Genomic DNA, 26160 nt, shown 5'->3' with positions numbered 1-26160 from the left:
AAGAATAATTAGGAACTCAAGATAGAAAGAATTCACTCACTCTTAGAACAATATTCATATGCCACAAAATATCCACCATATGCTTGCCCGTAGTGTACTACTCTACTAGTCAAGCTTGTTCAGTCAAGGATCAATTATGACTTTAATTGGTTGTAATGTAGGCTGCGGGACGGGTAGAATACATTAGATATAAGGGTAACTACACCTCCCTAAGCACTTTTAATACATATACTTAACCTTTAAACCCCATACTTATGTCAAACCATAATTCCACCTTCACATCCGTATATGTCAACTCCCAAATTCTTTAAGCACAAATACATAAAGAGTTACCACTATCAATGAATATAAACTATTTTTTTCTTCATCTTCTTTTTCGATTCAAATGGATCATACTTTTTTACAACAGTACACATTTCTCCTTATTTCAATATTTCCACTCAAAAGCCAAACCAATCACCCCACACTTCAACTTTTACAAAGTTCATACCAATTTTAAGTGCTCACGAGAGGTAAATTGTTCAAATAGATAAGGCTTGTAATGTGGTTACCAAAGAAACATGATTACAGGCTCAACGAGGTTAACTACGATACATAACAATTTGGTGGGTAACATATATAGCTAGCTCAACAAAGAAACACCTATATTACTTCCAAGACTGAACAAATATACTATTTCGCTTTGCAAATACACGTGGTAAGTTCTAGATATCAATTGCATTGCACAGAATACACAAAGCCTCACACACGCATGGCATAAAACTAACTCAGGATCGGACTCATCAAGACACTCTAATTAAAGTAGTTAAGCAAAGATAAGAACATACAATTTAAGATATTTATACAAGAGTAAAAAATTGAGCCTAAGCATCACAACTAAAGCACATATTATTCTCAAGGCATAATGAAGTCAAGAGATATTGCTTTTATTTAAAATCACAGCACAAGATCTCCTACTCTTAAAAAAATCTAACTATACCCGGTTCAAACAAAACCCTTGGAAAAGAACCGCGGCAAAAAGAAAATCCAAGGGGGATTTATTATACTACCCAAAGAAAATAATATATATATATATATATATATATATATATATTCCGACTTTAAAATTTTCAATCAAAATAAACAAAAACACACACAAGAAATAAAAACAAACATTTATTTACATATTTACATCCACGCCCCACACTTTAAATTGTGACATGTACCCATGATACACAAATAAAAAGCAAGAGGTAAAGAAAACTTCCCTGGACTTTTTTTCGTTTTCGAGAACTTGTGAACTTCACCCCTAATTCTGAATGTATTTTACGATTTCGCTCCTCAGGATTCTTTATGGAGCTCATCAGGCCAAAGTTCTTTAGGGATATTTGAAAGACCCGCTCTTTTCTTTCTTTCTTAGCCTCATTTTGAGCGGGGGATTGTTCTTGTAGGATTATCCTCAACTTGTTTCTGCATTCATTCATAAGATCAATCCCTGCATATTCCTATAAATCCCCAAAAATAAAATCCACATGATCAAGGTTAAAATAAGAAAATGAAGATGAAAGGTCATGTGAATATTCCTGTGGTATGTCCAAGACCAATGCTTCTTCATTCTCTTCTATTAAAGATTGTAAATATGGATATGTGGATGGGGAATTGAACTCTTCTTTTATTAATGCACAACTAATCAAAGCCTCATCTTCAATCCTCTCAGTTGAAAAAGAGTCCTCTTGTAGAGTGAAAATCTCTCTTTGTAGATGTTCATCATCTCGGGTAGGCTCATTCTCATCGGGTATATCTTCCATATATTCACTATCACAATGCAATGAGCTTTCTGTAAGTGTACTTATTATTTCACTCACTTGCATTGTTAGGTTGTTAATGGCTTCATCATCTTATGTAAATCTCTATTCCACCTTATTTATGAACTTATACATAAGCTCTTCTAAACTACCATTCTCCGCTTGAGATGGTTGTCTCACTTTGCTTTCATTCCAGTCATAATAAGGGTATTCATCCTAACCAGAGTCAGAATTGTGCCCATATGAATCCTCATACTTGTACGGACTAGAGAAAAAGTCAGAGTGTTCAAAAGATGAACCATATGAAGAATACCTAACTACTTGACAATCAACCCATAAATGATTTCCATCGCATTTAAAACACATAGCAGACCGCTGACAGTGTTCAGCTACTAACTCTTCAACCGTTTTCTTAGGCTGGTTGTACTCCATCTTCACATCATTTAGAGTTCAATAACAAGAATATGCTCTTCAAGATTTCTTCAACAAACAAAATCTTGAAGAGAAGTTAACCAAACAAACTAAAAAATAAAAGAAAATAAATTTAAAAAAAATTAAAAGCAAATTCCTGAATTAGCACTACAAACTACTTTAAACACCATTGATTTCCAATCCCCAGCAACGGCGCCAAAATTTGATGAGGGCAAAACACACACTTAAATTATGCTCGTTAGTCAAAGATAGTATAGTATAATATCGTGTCCACGTGGATTGGATTTAAACAGTATTATCATAGTTTGTAGCTAGATTGCTATCCAGGAGGATCAACAATGGAGGTTTATATAATTAATAATCTAAAATCGGCATCTATTGACTAATGACAATCGCAACAAAGGTAAGCAATGGAGTTATCAATGGGAGAAAATATGGATTGATGGGATAGGTGCAAGATAATTAGTCGAGATATAACTCTAGATAATTCACTTCTAATATTCAAGTGATTCTCTTAAATTCACTTAATTATCAGTACAATTGTTAGTAGAAACTCCTCTCTCGATTAAGTCCCAACCTCACAATATGAACTAATTTAAGCTCGATGAAGATATGCAAGAATTCGTAATGAATTGGTCTTTAGGAGAACCTCTTTCGATTATCCTCCTAACTAGGTTTAATCAAAGATTCAACTAGCATCTTTTGATTACTTAGAAGAATCTATGAACTCAACCAATAATATAGTGCAAATATATCAAAAGTTATGCCTCTTTCGATTACAAGAACAAGTGAACATAAGTGCAACAATTAAGTCTTCCAAAAATGATTCAAATACATAAAAATAGAGTTATAATCCACAAACGACTATCAATACACCAAATCCATCAAAATCCAAAAGGTTCTACTCCATATACAAGGAGAAGTTCTTCACAAATGAAATAAAAGTAGAGGAAAACATAAATACAATCCAAACCAGGATCTTGAGTGAGGAAGGAAGGATGAAATCCTTGTGCTATTGCTTCTCCCCCTTATCCTTAGCTTACCTAGGTCTAAGGTATGTCAAAAGTCCAGAAATGGTATTTTTCCCCGTGTATTTAACTATCCCCCAAATAAACCCCGGACGAAAATACCCTTTCTAGCATAATTGAGAACATACTCTAAGAATTGTGCACTACCGCAAAACACGTCATGCCGCACCATGAGGCGTGCTTGTGGAAAATTCCAGAACATTTATAAACTCCCTTTTTAGGCACATTTTGCACATCCGTGCCGCGCCTCGTGCCGCCCCATGCGCCATGGCAGTTGGGAATTTGGGAAAATATAAAACATTAAAGTTGTATCCCTTTTAAATAGCTTTCCAACGATATATTGTGGTACCCAAATGGATTTCTAAGCAAAACGTTATGTGCATTTTACTGGACAATGCGCAGTATGCATGCTCGATTCATCGTTTCGTTCTTAAAGTGCACTATCATCCCATGATCCCCGAACACAATCCCAACTTAATCCTTGGGATTTTACTCAGACTTCAAAGCTCCAGAATAGCTTGAATTCATTCTATAACATCTAAATAACTCGGAATCACTCCTACACAACATAAAACACTACTAATTAAAGCTTAACATGAGTAAAGTGCAGTAAATTAGAGTACAATAAGCAACTAAAATGCCACCAACTCTTGTGTGGCATCGATCGGCTCATGAACGATGAATTCCATGTCCTCGTCATCCTCGGGAAACTCCTTGAGCCGATGAAGAGCTTCAGAATTCGAGACCCGAGCACTCGAAGTCTTCTTGGAGCTCTTTTGACCTTGATCATGTTCTTCTTCTTAGCCTCGGGAGGAGCGTCTGAGGAGTCAGGAGATCTTTTCTTATTCTTTATTTTTTCCTCCTTCTTCGCATCAGCTTCGGCGACAGGCTGTAGTGAAATAGAGGGTTTTATAGACGGGGTCGAGGCCACGACCTCGGTAATTTCCTGAAGTTTGGTAGTCTTAGGTAAACTTTTGAAAAAGGACATAGTCATAGCTATTACAGAATAAATAATTCAACCAAAAAGGAGGGGGCACTCACCGTGAGAACGAGCCTCCCACTTTTCTTTGAAGAGCTTACACCACTCAGACTCGGGATAAGTGAGTTGCTTGCATATTCCCTCGACCCACTCCTTAAATTGCGGGACCATATTGGGGACTCGAGCGACATTTGCATGTCAAATAAAACAAATAATGAGAAAGATGAGTAGATGCAAAAAAGCCCTTTGACAACTTAAGAGGAAGTAAACTTACGTTTTGGGTTCCACTTCTCGGGGAATGATATGACCTAGGAAGGGATAAGGTCCTCGGTCTTTATCCGGACAAACCTCCCCTGCTAACCTCGGCCCCTGCCCTCATCAATGCAGGAGACTAGATCTTTCTTTTACCGACGGTCAAGCTTGATTAACCCTCGTTGGAAGATTCGGGGGCTGTATACTTGGAGCAGGTGGTCGACTATGAACCGAGGTTCCTCCATGTTGTTCGCAAAATGACGGAGATTGGTCACAATCCTCCAAAAGGATGGATGAACCTGCCCGAGGCAAATTTCGTACCTCTTGTAAAACTCCAAGACCACCGTATCAATGGAACCAACACATGAAAGGATACGTGTAAACACTTAAGTACCCTTCCACGTGCATCGTAATGCCCTCTTCGGGACAAGGAACGACTATGTCCTTGCCTTCCCATTTATAATCCTCTCGGACTGCTTCGACCATCTCCTCGGTAATGGAGCAAGCATACCTCCAGGCCTCCTCAACCCGATCCCCTTGTGCGAAGGCTTTTTCGACTTTAAAGTCATTATCTATGGAGCAGCCGCGGGGAAAAAATTGGTTAGAGGAGGTACTGGGGCTACTATCAGAGGTGCTACCTTGGTGTTGGTGGCCGAGGAAGAAGTCGTTGGAGCGGTATTTTAGGGTACTAATTTCGAAGTCTTAGCTATCTCTATCTCAAAATATGAAGGTTTGAAGGTAAGGTATAAAGGTTTGAGATAAAATGTGAAGATATTAAGAACAGGTTATGAAGATTTGAAGGATTGATGAACAAATGAAAAACTCGAGGGTAACTCAAGAAAGTTCGAAATCAGAAAGTAAAAAAAAGTAAAAATAAGAAATCAGTAATTTATAGGGAAAGAGTAATGGGTACATGACGTTTTTAATTCAGCAACTACCGAGGTTTACCAACCGACGGCTAATGCGTGTCCAAAATAAGAGTGGCGTGACTGATGGGACGTTTCGATTCATCAACTTGCGGGTGGTGTGCGAGGGAAGGAACATGGGTCAATTAGTCACTTCTCATCGCTCCTATAATTTACTCTCCGAGAAGTGAGAGGACTATTTGTGTAAGGGTAAAATCGGGGATAGAGTTACCCCTGATTTCCTGTTGAAGAAATGATGAACAATGTTATTCATTACTAGCTCGAATGAAACCAAAGGCACGGATCGGAACCGGGGGCGGACGAATGATACGTCGGGAACCTAGCATGGGAGAACCCAGGAAGAATCAAGCTCGAACGAAAAAAAGAATCGAGGGTAAAGGAAAGACGGTTAAACAGGGCAAACATAGAGCCAAAATATCTGCCATCAGCCATTTATTGCGGCACGAATCACGCCTGGTATTAACTGCAGATCATGTTTTCTTAGAAAAAAATGAAGGTAAGAATTTTTACCTTATTTAGACTTGTATTAAGGTTAAAACTCATCTATAATATAAAGAGGAAAAAGTTTTCATTTTTGACTCCCCGTTGGCATGCATATCAAAGCAATAAAGTTTATTTCTGGCTCGTAACAATTGTTCAAGTGTTCTTTAGCTCTTCGTCTACTTGGTTGCAGGCGAGCTCTATTCCGATGACTCGATTGGAATTGACCTTTAGCATTCAAACTTAACACGAGGCTTAGTTACTTCTTCACGTTTGGTTTGATTGTTATATCCCTTTTTAATTCAATTACTTACTGTTTTTCGATTGTTCGTGTTAAATTACATCATGTATTCTTTAAACCGCGTACAAATTCAATTATTTTTTATTTTAAGGGTAAATAATATATATATCCCAATGTGTCAAGTTAACGATATGCAAATTTTAATTAAGGTGAATTTAGTCAAAATATCTTTTTTTTTTTAGAAGTTAGTGTTTTCTTAAAGGGTGTGCCAAAGTTAAAAGATCACTTACTCCTTTCGGTCACTTTTATTTGGCACGTTTTGACTTTTCACGTCTCTTAATAAATAATAAATAAAGTACATAATTTACCATGTTACCCATATTAATTGATGCATATTTTATTGGATTTAAGAAAATAATTTGAAATGGTAATAAATATTGTGGGTAAAACAAGAAAAAAATTGTTTTCTTCTCTTAATATGCGTAAAGTGCCAAGTAAAAATGAACATCTATTTTTAGTATATATGACAGCACGGAAGGAGTATTACAAAACGGACGGAGTAATATTTTTATTTGCCCTAATAGAAAAAATAAATTCGTACTAGTACTTACTCCCCTATGAGAAATAGAAAATATAGCTAGGACGTACTCCAACGCATGCTTCAACTTGCTGATATTTCTAATTGAAACCACGAGTTTCTGTCTCCATGTGAGACTCTATATTTTAAAACAGTCTACTAGCATAGGCAGTTAATTTAGTAAGCGTATCTTTGTCGGTAATCTAAACAAGAATCAATGTGGGGTTTAAGACTGCTCCTATGCCTTTAATGATAAACTAACTTTAACTCATAACTGTCACTAGTACATACACTACCTAGTTCTGTATGTTTGAGAAGCCTTTGTAGTTTCAACGTAACCTCTCTTCCTCCACACCCCTTAATACAATAAGCGTCTAGGTACATCATTTTCTCAGGCTAGGTACATTTAGTAGGAGTAATGTATTTGGGATTTGCACTTTTACCTAGACCTCCAACGTTGTTTGTAAAATACCATTGTCTCCTTTCCAGCAAATTATGAGTGTCGTTTTTCTTTCTGCGTAGAAAACAAAACCAGGTGGAAAGGCTTCACATGGAGAAGAGCAGAAACCCCTAAACAAAATCTTTCCAAGGTGATTGGATTGGTGTATAGTCACTTTTCATTATAAAATAAAACTTTATATTATACCTTTTCAAGAGCTCAAGGGCTGCCTCTTGATTTTATTGATTCGTGAAGAAATTAAAATTATTCTTACGCGGTTAAAAAAAAACTTAAATAGTACAGAGGATAGTCCACTGGGTTCCATGCACCTTACCACTTACCTAGGCATTTTAATTTGTACTAATATATAATACTAATTTTGCAGTGGACCTTGTCCTACTAAGGTTTATTTCTTAAAAAAAGATAATGTTGCATGTTGTATAGAGGTTAGAGCCTTAGAGGAACTTGACTTTACAGCCTAAAGTATTTAGCTGACCTTTGCGGCTTCCTAATTCCAACTTATGTGATCTTTAAAAAGCAGGATTTTGAGCACAATTAGAGAAAGATTCCTTTTGCATTTATGGCAAAAATTGTTTTTTTTTTGTGTTGAAGAATCAAAAGGTACGTAGTCTCCGTAGCTTAAGGAGCTAAGATATTACTTGACATACAAGTTTCAGAATATTGTCCCAGACAATAGATAGTGGACCCTAGTTAGCCTTGTATCGGTCAATTCCACTCTGATTCCAATGTGATATGGTTTTATTTATGTCAATGGGGTTGGCGAATGATTTCTTTAGTTTTTCTGCTTTCTTTTGGATACTAAAGCTAACTTTATTAGCAAATATTAATCCCTCCGGTTTACCGTAATTTTTTTGTTATTTTCACATAAATTCATATTTTAACATTAATTAGCAATGAAATTGACCATATTAACATTTATTATTTCTTCACATAAACACTCCTAACACACACTCTAATATTATTTACTCAAAGAGCAATATAGAAAAAAAAAATTAATTCATTCTTAAAATCTGAAAAAATCACTTATTTTGGATCACAAAAAAAGGTACAATTGCATGGGGCGCCCTATTTGGTCGCCCCTTTTTAACTTATACCCGTTTTATTTTTCCGTTTGCATCCGTACCCATTTTTTTGTTAAAAGTATTTTAAAAAGACGATTTTGCCCTTGTTTAATAGAAGACTATTGACAAAACTGTAGATTGCAGGGCAAAACTTCAGCATGTTTTGGTATAAAGTTTTAGCAAATGAACTAAATAATTTCAACATGCATTAATTAGAAAATTACATACTGCAAGGCAAAAACTTAAGCATGTTTAGTCTGAAATTTTAGCAAATGAACTAAATAACTTAAGCATGTTTAGTCTAAATTTTAGCAAATGAACTAAAAAACGTAAGCATGTTTAGTTTAAAGTTTTAGCAAATAAACTAAAAAACTTAAGCATTTTTAGTCTGAAATTTTAATTAGCAAATGAACTAAATAACTTAAGTATGTTTAGTGTGATGTTTTAGCAAATGAATTAAAAACCTTAAGCATGTTTAGTGTGAAATTTTAGCAAATGAACTAAATAACTTCAGCATGTTTAGACTGACGTTTCGGATAAAAATCATGACAAAACTGTAGACTGCACGATAAATAACTTCAGCATGCATTAACATGAAGTTTTAGCTTCAATGTGAAACAACTCCATGCTATATTAGCATGAAGTTTTAGTTTCAATATGAAACAACTTCATACTACATTAGCATGAAATTTTAGCTTCAAGATGAGAGGAGAAAAGGAGATCTCACGCGATTAATGCGTGATGCAAGTTTTATATCTTTTGTCAGGGGTGTAATTGTCATATTATTACGGATTTTTTTATCAGCTGGCTACTAAATTAATAATTTTTAAAAATAGGGTACAGGTTAAAAGGCGGCAAAAGTATAGGGAACGACTGCAAATGCCCCAAAAAAAAGAGCCAAAAAATCACTTATTGTGGACCGGAGGGAATAATGTACTACTCTCTCCGTTCACTTTTACTTGTCCAGAATTCTAAAAATAGATTTTCACTTTTACTTATCACTTTTAGTATATCAAGATATAACAATTTCTTTTTCATGTTATACGCATAGTATTAATTGCTCATTTCAAATTATTTTTTAAACTAATTAAAAATATGCATCAACTAATATGGGTATCATGGTAAATAATGTATTTCATTTATTATTTTTAAGGGGTGTGTAAAATGCATAGTGGACAAATAAAAGTGAACGGAAGAAGTACAGTTTAACAAGTAGTTTATTTAAGTAAAGTGCATGATCATATTAATCATCACAAAATAACAAGACTGAAGATAAATATCTCCCTGCAAGTAGTAGTTCCTTAGTTTTTGCATTTATTTCATCAACCTTGACCTTTTTCCAACAAGTTATGGGCTAATATTATCTCCTTCCCAATAAATAAACCTCTATATGTATTACCACACATATAAGGCCAATAAGTAAGAATTTGAACTATATCACACCAAAAAAAAGAAAGAGAAGAACTACAAGAATCACGAAATTAAAGTTGCCAAAAACAATTGCATGTACTATATATATATATATATATATATATATATATATATATATATATATATATATGGCTTTGCTGAATTTGAACGGGCAAACTGAAATGAGTTAATAAATTAGTAGGTCAATGACAATCGGAGGTTACTTAGACTGAGAAGAGTTGGGTAATGGGCTAAACAAGGGTTATTGTCCAACCGCCCCAACTCTCACTAAATTATAATTTATTTTTTTTCGTATAGTAAATTTTTAATTATTGAAAAACAATTAAAAAATTATTTATATATTTTGACAAGGTTTCTTGTCACGATCCGGAATTTCCATCGTCGGGACCGTGACGGCGCCTAACATTTTACTTAGCAAGCCAACGTTAGAGAATCATTAAACCAATTCTTATCGCATTCAGTAAATAACAACAATTTAACTAAGGTGAAATATAATGAGTGCGGAATAATATATATAAAAGAAATTGCGTTAATTACTACCATCCGGATCTGGAGTCACAATTCACGAGCATTCTAGAATTCATTACAAGTAATAGTCTGAAAGAAATATAACTGTTTGGGTGAAAGAAACAGTAAAACAGAAAAGATGGATGGGGACTTCAAGGTCTATGAACGCCGACAGATCTACCTTGAGTTTTCGGATAGCGGGTCCAACAGCTATAATCTCAATCAACCTGAGCTGGTACCAAAATCTGCACAGAATGTGCAAAGTGCAGAATCAGTACAACCGACCCCATGTACTAGTAAGTTTCGAGCCTAACCTCGACGAAGTAGTGACGGGGCTAAGGCAAGGCACCTACAAATCAACTTGTACAATTTAACCGTGTATATGCAAATAACAGTAATGAAGAGCTAAACAGAAAATATCGGGAGGAAAAAACATGTTGGGAAAAATACGAGATGAAGAACTACAGCAGAATGGTAATTGGAACAATCAATATACTATGAATCAACAGGAATAATGAGTACAGTAAAGGAAAAATGCACGGCATCACCCTTCGTTCTTTTACTCTCAAACTCACCATAAAGTCAATAGAAACGGCACGGCATCACCCTTCGTGCATTAACTCTCATATCATGGCATGGTATCACCCTTCGTGCATTAACACTCACAATATGGCACGGCATCACCTTTCGTGCATTAACACTCACAATATGGCACGGCATCACCCTTCGTGCATTAACACTCACAATATGGCACATCATCACCCTTCGTGCATTAACACTCAAAATATGGCACGACATCACCCTTAGTGCATTAACACTCACATTATGGCACGGCATCACCCTTCGTGCATTAACACTCTCCATTACCATAATGCAATGAACAATTAATATCAGGGAGATAGAATAAAATGTACAAGCCTTACTTTAACATTTGGTTCCATAATATCAATCTCAACTTTGAAATAAATACTCAATTTTCACCGGGTGATCCGCAAACATGATAAGGACAATAAATTTAACAATACTAGTCTAAACATGTAGCAATTAGGCATAGGAAAAGACAATATGGGAGAAACGAAAATAAAACTGGGAAAACATGTAAATTGGCGGCGCATAGGTACTCGTCACCTCACATATATGCCACTCACATGAATTTCACATAGCAAATAATCTGAGGTTCCTAATTCCCTCAAGTCAGGGTTAACACAACACTTACCTCGCTCCGAAGGCCACTTAATACTTAATCACAACTTTTCCTATAGAATTCACCTCCAAACCACTCGTATAAATTAAAAAATATGACTCAATAATATCAAATATTGCTAAAGGAATCAATTATACTGCATAAATTTAGATTTTCCAAATTTTTCTCCAAAAGGTCGAAAATCGACCCCGGGCCCGCTTGGTCAAAACCCGAGGTTCGGACCAAAATTTATTTACCCATTCACCCCTGAGTCTGGATATATAATTGGTTTTGGAATCTGACTTAAATTTGAGTTCTAAATTCCCAAATTTCTGAAATCCCTAGTTTCTACCCAAACCCCTAATTCTACCATAAAAACTCTAGATTTTAGGTTTAAAATTTATGAAATGAAATAGATAATTAAAAGAATATGGTTTAGAATCACTTACCAACACTTTGGGGAAGAAATTAACTCTTGAAAATCGCCTCTAGCCCGTTTGTTTTTATGAATGTTGGAAAAATGGCTTATTCCCGTTCTTGATTCTGTTTTATGCACTGGGCGACAGTGTGTATCGCGTTCGCGAGGCCACTGTTGTGTTCACGAAGAGTATAGGCTGCCAAGCCTTTGCGTTTGCGAGACCTTTCTCGCATTCGCGAAGGTTACTCCCCCTGGCCTTCGCGTTCGCGAGACATTGCTCATGTTCGCGATGAAGGAAAGACCAATCCCTCCCCCAGGTCCCAAATGCTTCGCGTTCGCGATGAGCCGGTCGCGTTCGCGAAGGGTAAATCCCCCAACACTTTGCATTCGCGCCCGGGCCTTCGCGTTCCCGAAGAGTAAAAGTCAGCCATTCCAGTTTCTACTTCGCGTTCGCGAGAGTGCCATCGCGAACGCGATAAAGGAAACCAAAAGGCATCAGAATCGGCAGAAAATCAGATTTTTCCACAGTCCAAACATCCCCTGGTCTAGGGACCTCCGAATTCGATTTCGGGCATACGCCCAGGTCCCATATTTTGTTACGGACCCACCGGGACCATTAAAATACGGGTCCGGGTCCGTTTACTCAAAACGTTGACCGAAGTCAATTAAATTCAACTTTTAAGGCAAAATTCTTATTTTCTTAAATTTTCAACATAAAAGTTTTCTGGAAACACATCCGAACTGCGCACGCAAATCGAAGATGGTAAAAATGAGATTTTTAAGGCTTAAGAGAGTAGAATTGAGTTCTAAAACATAAGATGACCTTTTGGGTCATCACATTCTCCACCTCTAAAATAATTATTCGTCCTCGAACGGATATAGAAAAGTACCTGAGCTGGTGAAAAGGTGGGGATATCTACTCCGCATATCGGACTCGGACTCCAAGGTAGAAGTTTCTACCGGCTGACCTCTCCATTGTACCCGAACTGAAGGATAACTCTTAGACTTCAACTGTCGGACCTGCCGGGCTAGAATTGCTACTGGCTCCTTCTCATAAGTCAAATCCTTGTCCAACTGGACTGAGCTGAAATCTAACACATAGGACGGATCACCATGACATATCCATAGCATAGACACGTGGAACACCGGATGAACTGTTGATAATCTAGGTGGTAGTGCAAGCCTGTAGGCTATTTCACCCACCCTTTCAAGAATTTTCAAGGGTCCAATATACCTAGGGCTCAACTTATCCTTTCTTCCAAACCTCATTACACCTTTCATAGGTGAAACCCAGAGCAATATTATTTCTCCAGCCATAAATGCAATATCACGAGCTTTGTAGTCGACATGACTCTTTTGCCTAGACTGAGCTGTGCGAAGTCGATCTTGAATAATTTTGACCTTATCCAAGGCATCCTGTACCAAATCAATGCCCAACAACTGAGCCTCTCCCGGTTCAAAACATCCAACTGGCGAACGGCATTGCCTTCCGTGTAATGCCTCATATGGAGCCATCTGAATACTCGACTGGTAGCTATTATTATAACCAAACTCCGCAAGTGGCAGGAATTTATCCCAAGAACCTCCAAAGTCTATAACACAAGCGTGAAGCATATCTTCTAATATCTTAATAGTGCGTTCTGACTGTCCGTCTGTCTGTGGATGAAATATTGTACTCAACTCAACCCGTGTGCCTAACTCACGTTGTACAGCCCTCCAGAAGTGTGAGGTAAATGACGTACCTCGATCTGAAATAATAGACACGGGCACACCGTGAAGGCGGACAATCTCACAAATATAAATTTCAGCTAACCTCTCTGAAGAAAAGATAACTGCCACTAGAATGAAATATGCTGGCTTGGTCAACATGTCTGAGTCTGTGGGAATCCAACAACTAAATCCATAGTGATACGCTCCCACTTCCATTCAGGAACTTCTAACTTTTGAAGCAAACCACCAGGTCTCTGATGCTCGTACTTAACTTGCTGACAATTCAGACACCGTGCTACATATGCAACTATATCCTTTTTTATTCTCTTCCACCAATAATGTTGCCGCAAATCTTGGTATATTTTTTGTGGTACCTAGATGAATAGAATACCTGGAACTATGTGCCTCTTCAAGAATTAATTCACGAAGCCCATCCACATTATGTATACAAATACGACCCTGCATTCGTAGAACTCCATCTTCCCCACAACAACTTGTTTGGCATCACCGTACCGCACCGTGTCCTTAAGGACAAGTAAATGAGGATCATCATATTGTCTCTCTCTGATGCACTCATATAAGGAAGACCGGGCGACTGTGCAAGCTAGAACCCGGTTAGGTGCTTAAATATCTAACCTCACAAAATGATTAGCCCAAGTCTGGACATCTACAGCTAACGGTCTATCACTAACCGAAATATACGCAAGACTGCCTATACTCATAGCCTTTTTACTCAAAGCATCGGCCACCACATTGGCCTTTCTAGGGTGATACAAAATGGTGATATCATAGTCTTTCAACAATTCCAACCATCTTATCTGCCTTAAATTAAGATCTTCATGTTTGAACAGATACTGAAGGCTACGATGATCAGTAAATACTCCACATGAGACACCGTAGAGATAATGCCTCCAAATCTCTAGCGCATGAACAATGGCTGCCAATTCTAAGTCATGAACACTATAATTTTTCTCGTGAACTTTCAAATGCCGCGATGCATATGCAATCACCCTGCCATCTTGCATTAACAGTGCACCAAGCCCAATGTGAGATGCGTCACAATATACCATATACGATCCTGAACCTGTGGGCAATACCAACATTGACACCGTAGTGAAAGCGGTCTTAAACTTCTGAAAGCTCAACTCATACTCGTCTGACCATCTGAATGGGATACCTTTCTGGGTCAGTATGGTCAATGTGCTTGCTATAGATGAAAACCCTCCCACGAACCGATGATAATAACCTGCTAAACCCAGAAAACTCTGGATCTCTATAACTGAAGTAGATCTAGGCCAATTCTGAAAAGCCTCAATCTTCTTAGGATCCACCTTTATGCCTTCTGCCGATATAACATGCCCCCAAAAAGGCAACTGAGTCTAACCAAAACTCACATTTTGAAAATTTAGCATATAACTGATTATTCTTCAATGTCTGAAGCACACTCCGAAGATGCTGCCAATGCTCCTCTCGACTGCTGGTGTAAATTAAGATATCATAATGAATACAACCACAAAAGAACCCAAATAGGGCTTGAACTCCCGATTCATCAAATCCATAAGAGTTGCTGGTGTGTTGGTAAGCCCAAATGATATTACTTGGAATTCATAATGCCCATACCGAGTACGAAAAGCTGTCTTAGGGACATCAGATACCCTAATCTTTAATTGATGGTAACCATACCTCATAATAATTTACCCAAATTAACGAGTCACATTTAACGCCACCTGGGCGGGCACCTATCTCGTACGTTAAAACTCAATAATTACAACACAAATTTGGCAAGTATGCACAGAGAATTTCGTACAAGAATTTTCAATTAGGCCTAACAGGCATGACTCCTTATTATTGCTATAACACAACTTTAATTTCACAAGGGAGAACTTAAACACAAGAATTTTTCTCACAAGGATCTCGTCCTTATATAACTTCTACCATAGCTCGTAGCCCGGTTTAAACATATCAATTTATATTAAAGTGTGAGGATCTCGTCCTCAGTTCCGAATCACAAGTAATATGCACATCGTGCCAATCAAAAATTTCCATTTTCTTCTTTTAAATAATTTCGATTACACCAAATCACAACACATAATGAACCTCACACCGGTAGGGTATAAAATTCACAATTTATAATTAATTAGCGGGAAATTACATCAAAACTTACCGAAATGGGTAACAGAAAGCCACTTTTAGCCTCATAGCTCTTATTAGTGACCAACATGCAATGATAGGCGTAGTTATCTCCATAGAATCTCCCAACAGGAATAAACACATAAGTAGATTATAGAATCATGAAGCTCACTCATAAGTGGAGCACAATAGAAGGACTCGTTTCGATACTCAGAACCGAATCAAGTTAAGGAAATTATTCCTTTATATTAAATCAAAGTCGTATCTGTAACGACACCATCTGATGTAGCGACCTCCGCCATACCATAAAACAAATATAACAACGGCTGGGTCTCCACCTCTAAGACGCCTTCTACCCGCATGTCCTCCACCCCTAACTGATCGTGTGGGTGGTGTAGTAACTACAATGGGGCACATAGCCTGAGTGCTTTGATGAAATACCTCTCTCCCAAGTTTGGGACAATTTTCTCATGATATGCCTGGTATCACCGTATTCATAACAACCCTTTTGCGGGTTTGACTGCTCATATTGAGTCTGTGCCAGATAACTGGAATAACCATTTGTAGGAACTCGTGTTGGTGGTGCATTAGAAGGGCTGGCCGACTGCCCCGAGTAATCCGATGTGCGAACTAGGCTAGCCGACTACCCGAGCCCCCGCCATAATGATTTATACCTGCAGAGTAGAATCCAGTGAATCCCCCAAAAACTTGAGACGTCTTAGTCTCCTTAGTTTCCTTTTATTTTCCTCACCCCGAACACGTTCTAATATCTTGGAAATCTCTACCACTAGTGAAAATGAAGTATTAGCCAGTGGACGGTGTTGCATTGGCTGGTCTGCCCTCTTCATAGGCTTGCCACAGACACCTGTGGAGAATTATCTCTCTCAAGGCCAATTTTTTCTTTTGTTATACTGACTCAACACTGTTGAGCTGACCCATTTCTTAACATACTCTTTGATTCTTCTCAGTGGTAACCCTTACCCCTATTTATACACAACGATCACAAAAGTAGAGCTCCATACAGACAAATCTTGGCACGAACCACATTGTCCAGAATCTCGTCAACCACTTTACTTCCTTCGAAGTACCCCAAAATCCGCAACTATGATGTCCACGCTGAGTAGACCTTTTGTAAATTTAAAGTTATTTCTCTAACTCCTTTGACACTGAAGTATAGGATTATTAAGTAGGCGGACATACCGCAAGTCCCAACCTTATCCTCTACAAAATCTTAGGTCTTAAACATGTGTAAATTTTGGGGAACCTTTCAGTACCACATATATACATTTCAGGCCAAAACTGATATAATACATGACCCCGCAATCCATCCATTGATAGTGGACTCCCCCACTCGACGTGAAGTCATAGTTCACCATGCCCGATGATCCATAATATTAACCTTCACAGCTCGTATAAATTAACCAGATGCCAAGGTCCGTTGCACCCACCATATGATTCACTGGATGGTCTCTCAATGCGCTCGCATCTTCAGTGGGAACCACACATTGAGGCAATGTTTGAACATCTCTGGCTTTCTCGTAGTCCATCTGTAGCATCACGAACCATTGATGCATAACTGATACCGAGTGCGCAATGTCATACACGAGTGGATACAAAGGAATACGATATATATGTTTCAAGCTAAATCAATGTCGCACGATAAGGAATGAAAGAAGTGATATTGTTCCTAAACTTCATAGCCTCTAAGAGATAAGTACAGACATCTCCGTACCGATCCTTCAGACTCTACTAAGCTTGCTCATGACTCGTGAGACCTATGTAACCTAGTGCTCTGATACCAACTTATCACGACCCGGAATTCTCACCGTCAGGACCGTGATATCGCCTAACATTTCACTTGCTAGGCAAGCCAACGTTAGAGAATCATTAAACCAATTCTTATCATATTCAGTAAATAACAACAATTTTACAAAGGTAAAATATAATGAGCGCGGAATAATATATATAAAAAAACTGCGTTAATTACTACTACCCGGATCTGGAGTCATAATTCACGAGCATTCTGGAATTCACTACAAGTAATAGTCTGCAAGAAATACAATTGTTTGGGTGAAAGAAACAGTAAAATAGAAAAGATGGGCGGGGACTTCAAGGTCTATGAACGCCTACAGATCTACCTTGAGTCTCCGGATAGCGGGTCCAACAACTATAATCTCGATCAACCCGAGCCAGTGCCAAAATCTACACAGAAAATACAGAGTGCAGTATCAGTACAACCGACCCCATGTATTGGTAAGTGTCGAGCCTGACCTCGACGAAGTAATGACGAGGCTAAGGCAAGGCACCTACAAATCAACTTGTATAATTTAACAGTGTATATGCAAATAACAGTAATGAAGAGCTAAACAGGAAATATCGGGAGGGAAAACATGCTGGGGAAATACGAGATGAAGAACTACAGCAGAATGGTAACTGGAATAGTCGATATACTATGAATAAACAGGAATAATGATCACAGTAAAGGAAAAATGCACGGCATCACCCTTCGTGCTTTTACTCTCAAACTCACCATAAAGTCAATAGAAACGGCACGGCATTACCCTTCGTGCATTAACTCTCATATCAAGGCACGACATCAGCCTTCGTGCATTAACACTCATAATATGGCATGACATCACCTTTCGTGCATTAACACTCTTCCTTACCATAATTCAATGAACAATTAACATCAAGAAGATAAAATAGCATGTGCATGCCTTACTTTAACATTTGATTCCACAATATCAAACTCAACTTTGAAATAAATACTCAATTTTCACCAGGAGATCCGTAAACATGATAAGGACGATAAATTTAACAACACTAGTCTAAACACGTAGCAATTAGGCATAGGAAAATACAATATGGGAGAAACGAAAATAAAATCGGGAAAATAGGTAAATTAGAAGCGCATAAGTACTCGTCACCTCACATATACGCCGCTCACATGAATTTCACATAGTAAATAATCTGAGGTTCCTAATTCCCTCAAGTCAGGGTTAGACACAACACTTACCTCACTCCGAAGGCCACTTAATACTCAATCACAGCTTTTCCTCTAGAATTCACCTCCAAACCACTCATATCTATTCAAAAAAAATGACTCAATAATATCAAATATTGCTAAAGGAATCAATTATATTGCATAAAATTAGATTTCCCAAATTTTCCTCCAAAAGGTCGAAAATCGACTCGGGCCCGCTTGGTCAAAAACCGAGGTTCAAACCAAAATCTATTTACCCATTCACCCTCGAGCCCGGATATATAATTGATTTTGGAATCCGACCTCAATTTGAGGTCTACATCCCCAAATTTCCGAAATTTCTAGTTTCTACCCAAACCCCTAATTCTACCATGAAAGTTCTAAATTTTAGGTTGAAAATTTATGAGATGAAATGGGTAATTGAAAGAATATGGTATAGAATCACTTACCAACACTTTGGGAAAGAAATTAACTCTTGAAAATCGCCTTTAGCCCGTTTGTTTTTATGAAAGTTGGAAAAATGGCTTATTCCCGTTCTTGATTCTGTTTTATGCACTAGGCGACAGTGTGTGTCGTGTTCGCGAGGCCACTGTCGCATTCGCGAAGAGTATAGGCTGCCATGCCTTCGCGTTAGTGAAACCTTGCTCGCGTTCGCGAAGCTTACTCCCCTCCCTAGCCTTCGCGTTCGCGAGACATTGCTCGCATTCACGATGAAGGAAAGACCAACCCTCCCTCAGGTCCCAAATGCTTCGCGTTCGCGATGAGCCGGTCGCGTTCGCGAAGGGTAAATCCCCCAACACTTCGCGTTCGCGCCCCGACCTTGGCGTTCGCGAAGAGTAAATGTCAGCCTTTTCAGTTTCTACTTCACTTTCGCGAGAGTGCCATCGCGAACACGAAGAAGGAAACTAGAAGGTATCAAAATCTGTAGAAAACTAGATTTTTCCAAAGTCCAAACATCCCATGGCCTATCCGAAACTCACCCGAGCCCTCCGGGCTCCAAACCAAACATGCACACTAGATAAGTCATAACTATTATATTGCACCTATACAGGGTTCCGAAACCAAAATACAGACCCGGTATCAACAAGGTCAAACATCAACCAATTCTTAAAAACAAATAAATTTTCAAACTTTTAATTTTCATCAAAAATGCATAACTCGAGCTAAGGACCTCCGAATTCGATTCTGGGCATACGCCCAGGTCCCATATATCATTACGGACCCACCGGGACCGTCAAAATATGGGTTCGAGTTTGTTTACTCAAAACATTGACCGAAGTCAACTAAATTTAACTTTTAAGGCAAAAATTCTTATTTTCTTCAATTTTCAACATAAAAGTTTTCCGGAAACACGTCCGGACTGCGCACGCAAATCAAGGAGGATAAAAATGAGATTTTAAGGCTTAAGAGCGCAGAATCGAGTTCTAAAATATAAGATGACCTTTTGGGTCATCACATTTCTTATGGGTCAATCTGAAATATATATTTTGTCCAAATCAGCTCAATATTAAATGAACTAAATTTGGATGATTAAATGAGACGAGTAATTAATAAACAGGAAATATACACCTAATGATTTTGAAAATGGATGGTGTTGATTTGTTTTACCCCTATTTGCCCTATGGGCAAATATTTAAGGTCAAAAGTCAAATGTATTACCCATAAGGCAAGCAAAGGGTAAAACTTATTAAATTTAAAGTTCTTCCCATCGACAAGCGGGATCAAAAAATCAAGAGTGACACCCAAGGTCTGCGGATGCGTTAGCAGCTACCTTGAAGTCTCCAAGCAAGTACTGGCATCGATCCAGCAATCACCACGTCTAGATGTACCTGGAGCTGCACACGAAGTACAAAGTGTAATATGAGTACAATCGACCCCATATACCTAATAAGTAACAAGACTAACCTTGGGTTGAAAGCAGTGATGAGCTCATCAAAACCAATATAATGACAAGACAAGTAAGATAATGACAATAATAGTAAATAACTCAGGAAAACTTCCATATTCAGCTCGTTCATGGTACAGAAATTTAGATATGCTTTCAAGTTCACAATTAAAGACCAACATTGATTATAATAACATGTCAAGTATAGCTAGCATGAGGAATGGTACATCTCTATGCCTACATGTCAAATATGCATGCCAAATATAAGGTATCACAATGATATTCCTATGTAGTCAATCTATCTATCTCAATGCCCATTCATCACACACACAATCACTCAGCATTGTACGGATGCCTGGCATCAATTCCCTTCACCAAAGCATGTGCATATATCACTGTGCCTGCACTCACTACTTGTATGTCAGACTCCGGAGGGGCAGATCCCGCCCAATCGCTACAATAAAGCCTATAAGGCCTACTGTAGTATGCAACCCGATCCACAATAATAAGCCAATAAGGCATGCTGCGACGTGCAACCTGATCCACAATAACACTCACAACTCGGCTCTCAGGACAACCTCACTTATCAATCTCTCAAGTCTCAAAGGCTCACAATCTAATACTACACAACCCAAGCAATAATAACATGTGATGTAATAGTAAATGATAACAGAGACTGAGATATGATATGCAAATGAAGGATCATGACTGAGTACATAATTGAAATTAAAGTAGATATCTCAAAACAATAGAAATAACCTCGCTAGGCCTCAACAAAGTTAGCATATAGCCTAAACATGATTTCTAACAGGAATCATAGTTTAATTACTCTAACAAATAAGGATTTCATGGATAGAATAAGGCTTGATAACAACACAGTGCAAAAGAATCAACCGGATCATGATTACCACGGTGCACGACGACACACCCGTCACATAGCATGTGTGTCACCTCAACACAACATAATAACATGCTTTCTACAGATTAATACCCTCAAATTCTAAGTTTCAAAGTGTTACTAACCTTAAAGCACGTAACTGGCTACTCCAACAAGCTCTTGCCTCGCGAATCTGCCTCCGAACGACTCAAATATAGTCACAAACAACTTAATATAATCAATACAAGTTATAGGAATCAATGTCATACGATAACGCTAAGATCTTTAACCAAAATCAAAAAGTCAACCCAAAAGGTTAACCCCAAGCCCACACATCAGAACCCAACAAAATTTATAAAATCTGAATACCCATCCAATTACGAGTCCAACTATACCAAAATCATTCAATTCCAACAACAAATTGACCCTCAAATCCCCAAATCTTACTCTCCAATACATAGTCCAAAAATCTCCCAAATTTTACCTCAAACACACATAATCTAGGTGTAAAAATCAATGAGTCTTTAGTATTTATGGACAAAAGTGATCAAAAATCGCTTACCTCTTGGATTATAGTGAAATCCCTCTCAAAATCGCTCCTAGCCGAACTCCATAAGTGCAAAAATGAGAAAATGCCAAACCTTTCGACATTTATGTTTTGTCGAGCAAAACCGCACATGCGGTCCAATTCCTCGCTTCTACGGAATCGCTTCTACAGTCACATGTACGCATATGCGAAAATCACTTAACTCCCGACCAAACGCACTTGCATCACTTCTTGCGCACCTGCGGGACCGTTTCTGTGGTCATTCCCTCGCTCCTGCGCTTCCGCACCTACGGAAAAGCTTCTCTTCTGCGACTCCAACCTCACCTGACCAATTTCTGCTTCTGCGACTAGCTGCCCGCACCTGCGAGCTCGCAGGTGCGGAAAATTCCTCACACATGCGCAATTTCCCAGCTCCACCCAGAACCACTTCTGTGATCCCTTGGCCGCTTCTGCGGTCTCGTACCTGCGGCCAAAATTACGCAGGTGCGTTCACACCAGAAGCTTTAAGCTTCAGCAATCCGTATGTCCAAAACTCAATCTGATTTCAATCCGAATATTACTCGAGGCCCTCAGGACCCCTTCTAAACATACCAACATATCCTAAAATATGATACAAACTTATTCGAAGCCTCAAATCTCATTAAATAACATCAAAATAACGAATCGCAACCCAATTCAAGCCTAATGAAACTAATAAATTTCCAACTTCTAAAATCAATGCCGAATCATACCAAACCAACTCCGATTGACCTCAAATTTTGCTCAGACTTTATGAATGACACAACGGACCTACTCCAACTCCCTGAACTAAAATTCGAGCCCGGTATCAACAAAGTCAACCTCCGATCAAACCTCTCAGCCTTCCAAACCTTCAACTTTCCAGCTTTCGCCAATTCAAGCCAAAACGACCTGCGAACCTCCAAATCAATATCCCGACATATTTCTAAGTCCAAAATCACCATATGAAGCTATCGGAACCATCAAAACTCCATTACGAAATCGTCTACACAAAAGTCAAACTCCGGTCAACTCTTTCAACTTAAGCTTCCAACCTTAGGACTAAGTGTCTCAATTCACTCCGAAACATCTACGAAATCAAATCAACCATCCCGACACGTCACATAACCACAAATGAACATAGAAGAAGAGATAAATGGGGGAACGGTGCTAAAATACTCAAATCGACCGGCCGGGTCGTTACATAGTGAAACTTGAATTCCTCCAATACATTTACTCTTCTTTGACTTCTTTACATATATTCTACTCTGCGAGATTTTGTGTCTTTCATTAGTTCATATAATTAATATCCGTGAATTAATGTATGATCATTTTATTTTAAACTTTAAATAATTGAGCACATGGAAATATTTGTTCTTTTCTGGATGAAGGTGAGATTTGAAACTACGAACCCTTGCAGCTAAAGCTGTTAGAGATAATCGTCCAACTAGCTGGTTAGCTTAGGTGGTGCACATCAAGTCTCTAACGTGAGATGGAATGCCAGAAATTTTGTTTTTCTCTTGCTTGCTAAAAACAATTAGGAAGAACAAACATATATAGCTTCTTGCTACTCCCATTCCTTGACATGATTTTTGTGACATTCAATGTTTCATCAACTTAAACATGGATTATAATGATATGCACCAATTAAGAGAAATAAAGACAAGGACAAATACAAAGATAAATTTTTTGCTTTTGCTTTTCTGTATAGGTTATTGAATACGGTCGTAAACCTGTTAGGAATTTTCTTAATTTTCTTATCTTATTTGGATTAATTTTTTTATTTGAAGGAAGGAAAAATATTTACCATAATTAATTGTACTTTTCCTAAAAGGAAAGTATAGATCTCTTCTATATTTAACAAATCCTTTTTTTAGAGAAAAATATTGTGACCAATATAAATTGAGGATCCCTCTTTCATACACAACACAATAGCATCCACAATGTAGTCATTACTAGAGATTTATTTTAGCAAGATTATCTTTCGATATTTTTTTAATATTAGTTTTCTCGTATGTAGGTGATCAATTTATCAAACCATATTAAAATATTATGCCTTTTTAAATATATTTTTTTGTGTCGTTTGATTTATCGTCACCAAAGTTTGCTTTGTTAGCTTCCGTATGACGTCTTGTTATTTTCGACCCCAACAAGTAGTATCAGAACTAATGGTTCAAAGCTAATAATTCAGAGCCAATGGCTGAAGTGAGATTGAAGACAGAAACAAGGCGGGTTCGGATCAAGTAATAACCAATTTAAAGATTTTTATCCCAAAAAAAACAAGTCTGAGTACTACATGTGGAGAACACACTTTCAACCATATATTTTCAACAAACCTGTTGCTGCATTTTTAAAACAAAAATCATTTTTAAACCATGTTTATGGGCTCCAACTTTCAACTCATACTTACTTATAATGCATGAACTCCACTTTTAACCTTGTTCATGACTTTTAACGCATGACTCCAATACTTTTAACATATGCTCACTTTTAACGCATGGCTCCACTTTTAACCCAATTCACTTTTGACGCAGGGCTCTAATACTTTTAACCCGTGCTCATTTTTAACGCACGAGGCTCCGATTTTCAACACTTACTATTTTTAACTATGCCAAGCAGCAGTGATGAAGAATATATATATATATATATATATATATATATATATATATATATATATGAAGAAGGTGGATCAAGCATTATCAAGAAAATTCAAGCCAAAGGGAAAAATTGTTAGGAATTTGTCTTAATTTTCTTACCTTATTTGGATTTATTCTTTTACTTGAAGGAAGGAAAAATATTTATCATAATTGATTGTACTTTTCCTAAAAGGAAAGAATAGATCTCTTCCATATTTGACAAATCTTTTTCTTGGTGAAAAATATTGTGACCACTATAAATTGAGTATCCCTCCATAGACAATATAATAACATCCATAATATAGTCATTACGAGAGTTTTATTTTAGGAGAGATTATCTTTCTATATTTTTTTATATTAGTTTTTTTCAAATCATATTAAAATATTATGCATATTTTAATATACTTTTTTATGTCACCAAAGTTTGCTTTGTTATGCGGAAGCATGACGATTTTATTATTTTCGATGCCAACAAAACCAAGCTATGTTAAGCGCTTTCTTAGTTCTTCATTTAGTAACTTTTCTATTAAAAAAAGGGCAGGTCTGCCGCGAAATTGTGATCCAACGCAATCGAATGGTAAGATAAGGAACTTCAAAAAGAAGGAAAGCAGGGATGATGAAAACGTCACTCTAATCAAAATTAAACGTAATACAACATTGAGTCCTAGAGATTAAGCAACCTAACCGAAACTGATAAAGCACTACATAAATACATGCACATAAAAAATAGAATGACAGAAATGAGCATTACAAAAGAGTGGCGAAATCACCAAAATATATAGCTACATTGGGTTATTTATTGTATGTCAGTCGTGCTTCGAGTGACCAATGCCAGGACTATGACCTGGGGTAGAAGGATGAAAAGAATCTACTGATCCTTCCATCAATCTAACTCCATGTCTCCTTCCCATCTTCTTACGCCTAATTGCAGTGAGCTTTTCACCAATCTGCGCTCCTAAGGTTACTTTTGGATCATAAGCAAGATTCAAATTTTCTATTGACGACGCCAGAATTCTTCCTTGGCTGAAGAGGACTAAGTTTGAGAAGATTATTAACATGAAGAGTGAACCACATGTATATGAATTAGCCATAAGGAGAAATAAATGACTGCAGAGAGGAAGCAAAGCTAGTTAACTAGAAGTACTTAGAGCAATGTGTAATACTTTTTCTGTTTGCCTAGGGTTTTAGGTGGGGTATTTATGGAGTTAAAAAGGTGTAGAATGCATGTGATGAGGTTCATTCCCCAACATCGAGGAAGATTCCTTAGGAAATGTGCCAATGCCGCAATGTATTACAGTAGTTGTTGCATCGAATTCGTATACTAGAAAAAAGTTGGTGGTGGACAGAAAGGCTTTCATGTTAGAACCTCAAAAGAATGTCGTCATTTAGCTATTAGAGTTTTCGAATTGCTAATTCATGAAAGTTATATGCATGCAAGTGCGGCATTTGCATTCCTATCTCATTGACAAAGTAAATGCCCTTGCCTCTTAGCTAGACACCTAGTGCTGCGTTTTCGAAATTTTAATTTGTAACCCCAAAACTGAACACTTTTGAGAGATTTATTAAGAATGAAACTCAAGTACAATTATCTATTGGACTCTAGTCCATTTTATGTCTCTTTTTCTAGTTTTCCTAT

Source organism: Nicotiana tabacum, chromosome 17 (genome assembly GCF_000715075.1).
Source record: "Nicotiana tabacum cultivar K326 chromosome 17, ASM71507v2, whole genome shotgun sequence".
In the NCBI taxonomy this organism is placed as follows: domain Eukaryota; kingdom Viridiplantae; phylum Streptophyta; class Magnoliopsida; order Solanales; family Solanaceae; genus Nicotiana; species Nicotiana tabacum.
The sequence above is the reverse complement of the archived record's forward strand: the minus strand, read 5'-3'. Positions refer to the sequence as shown.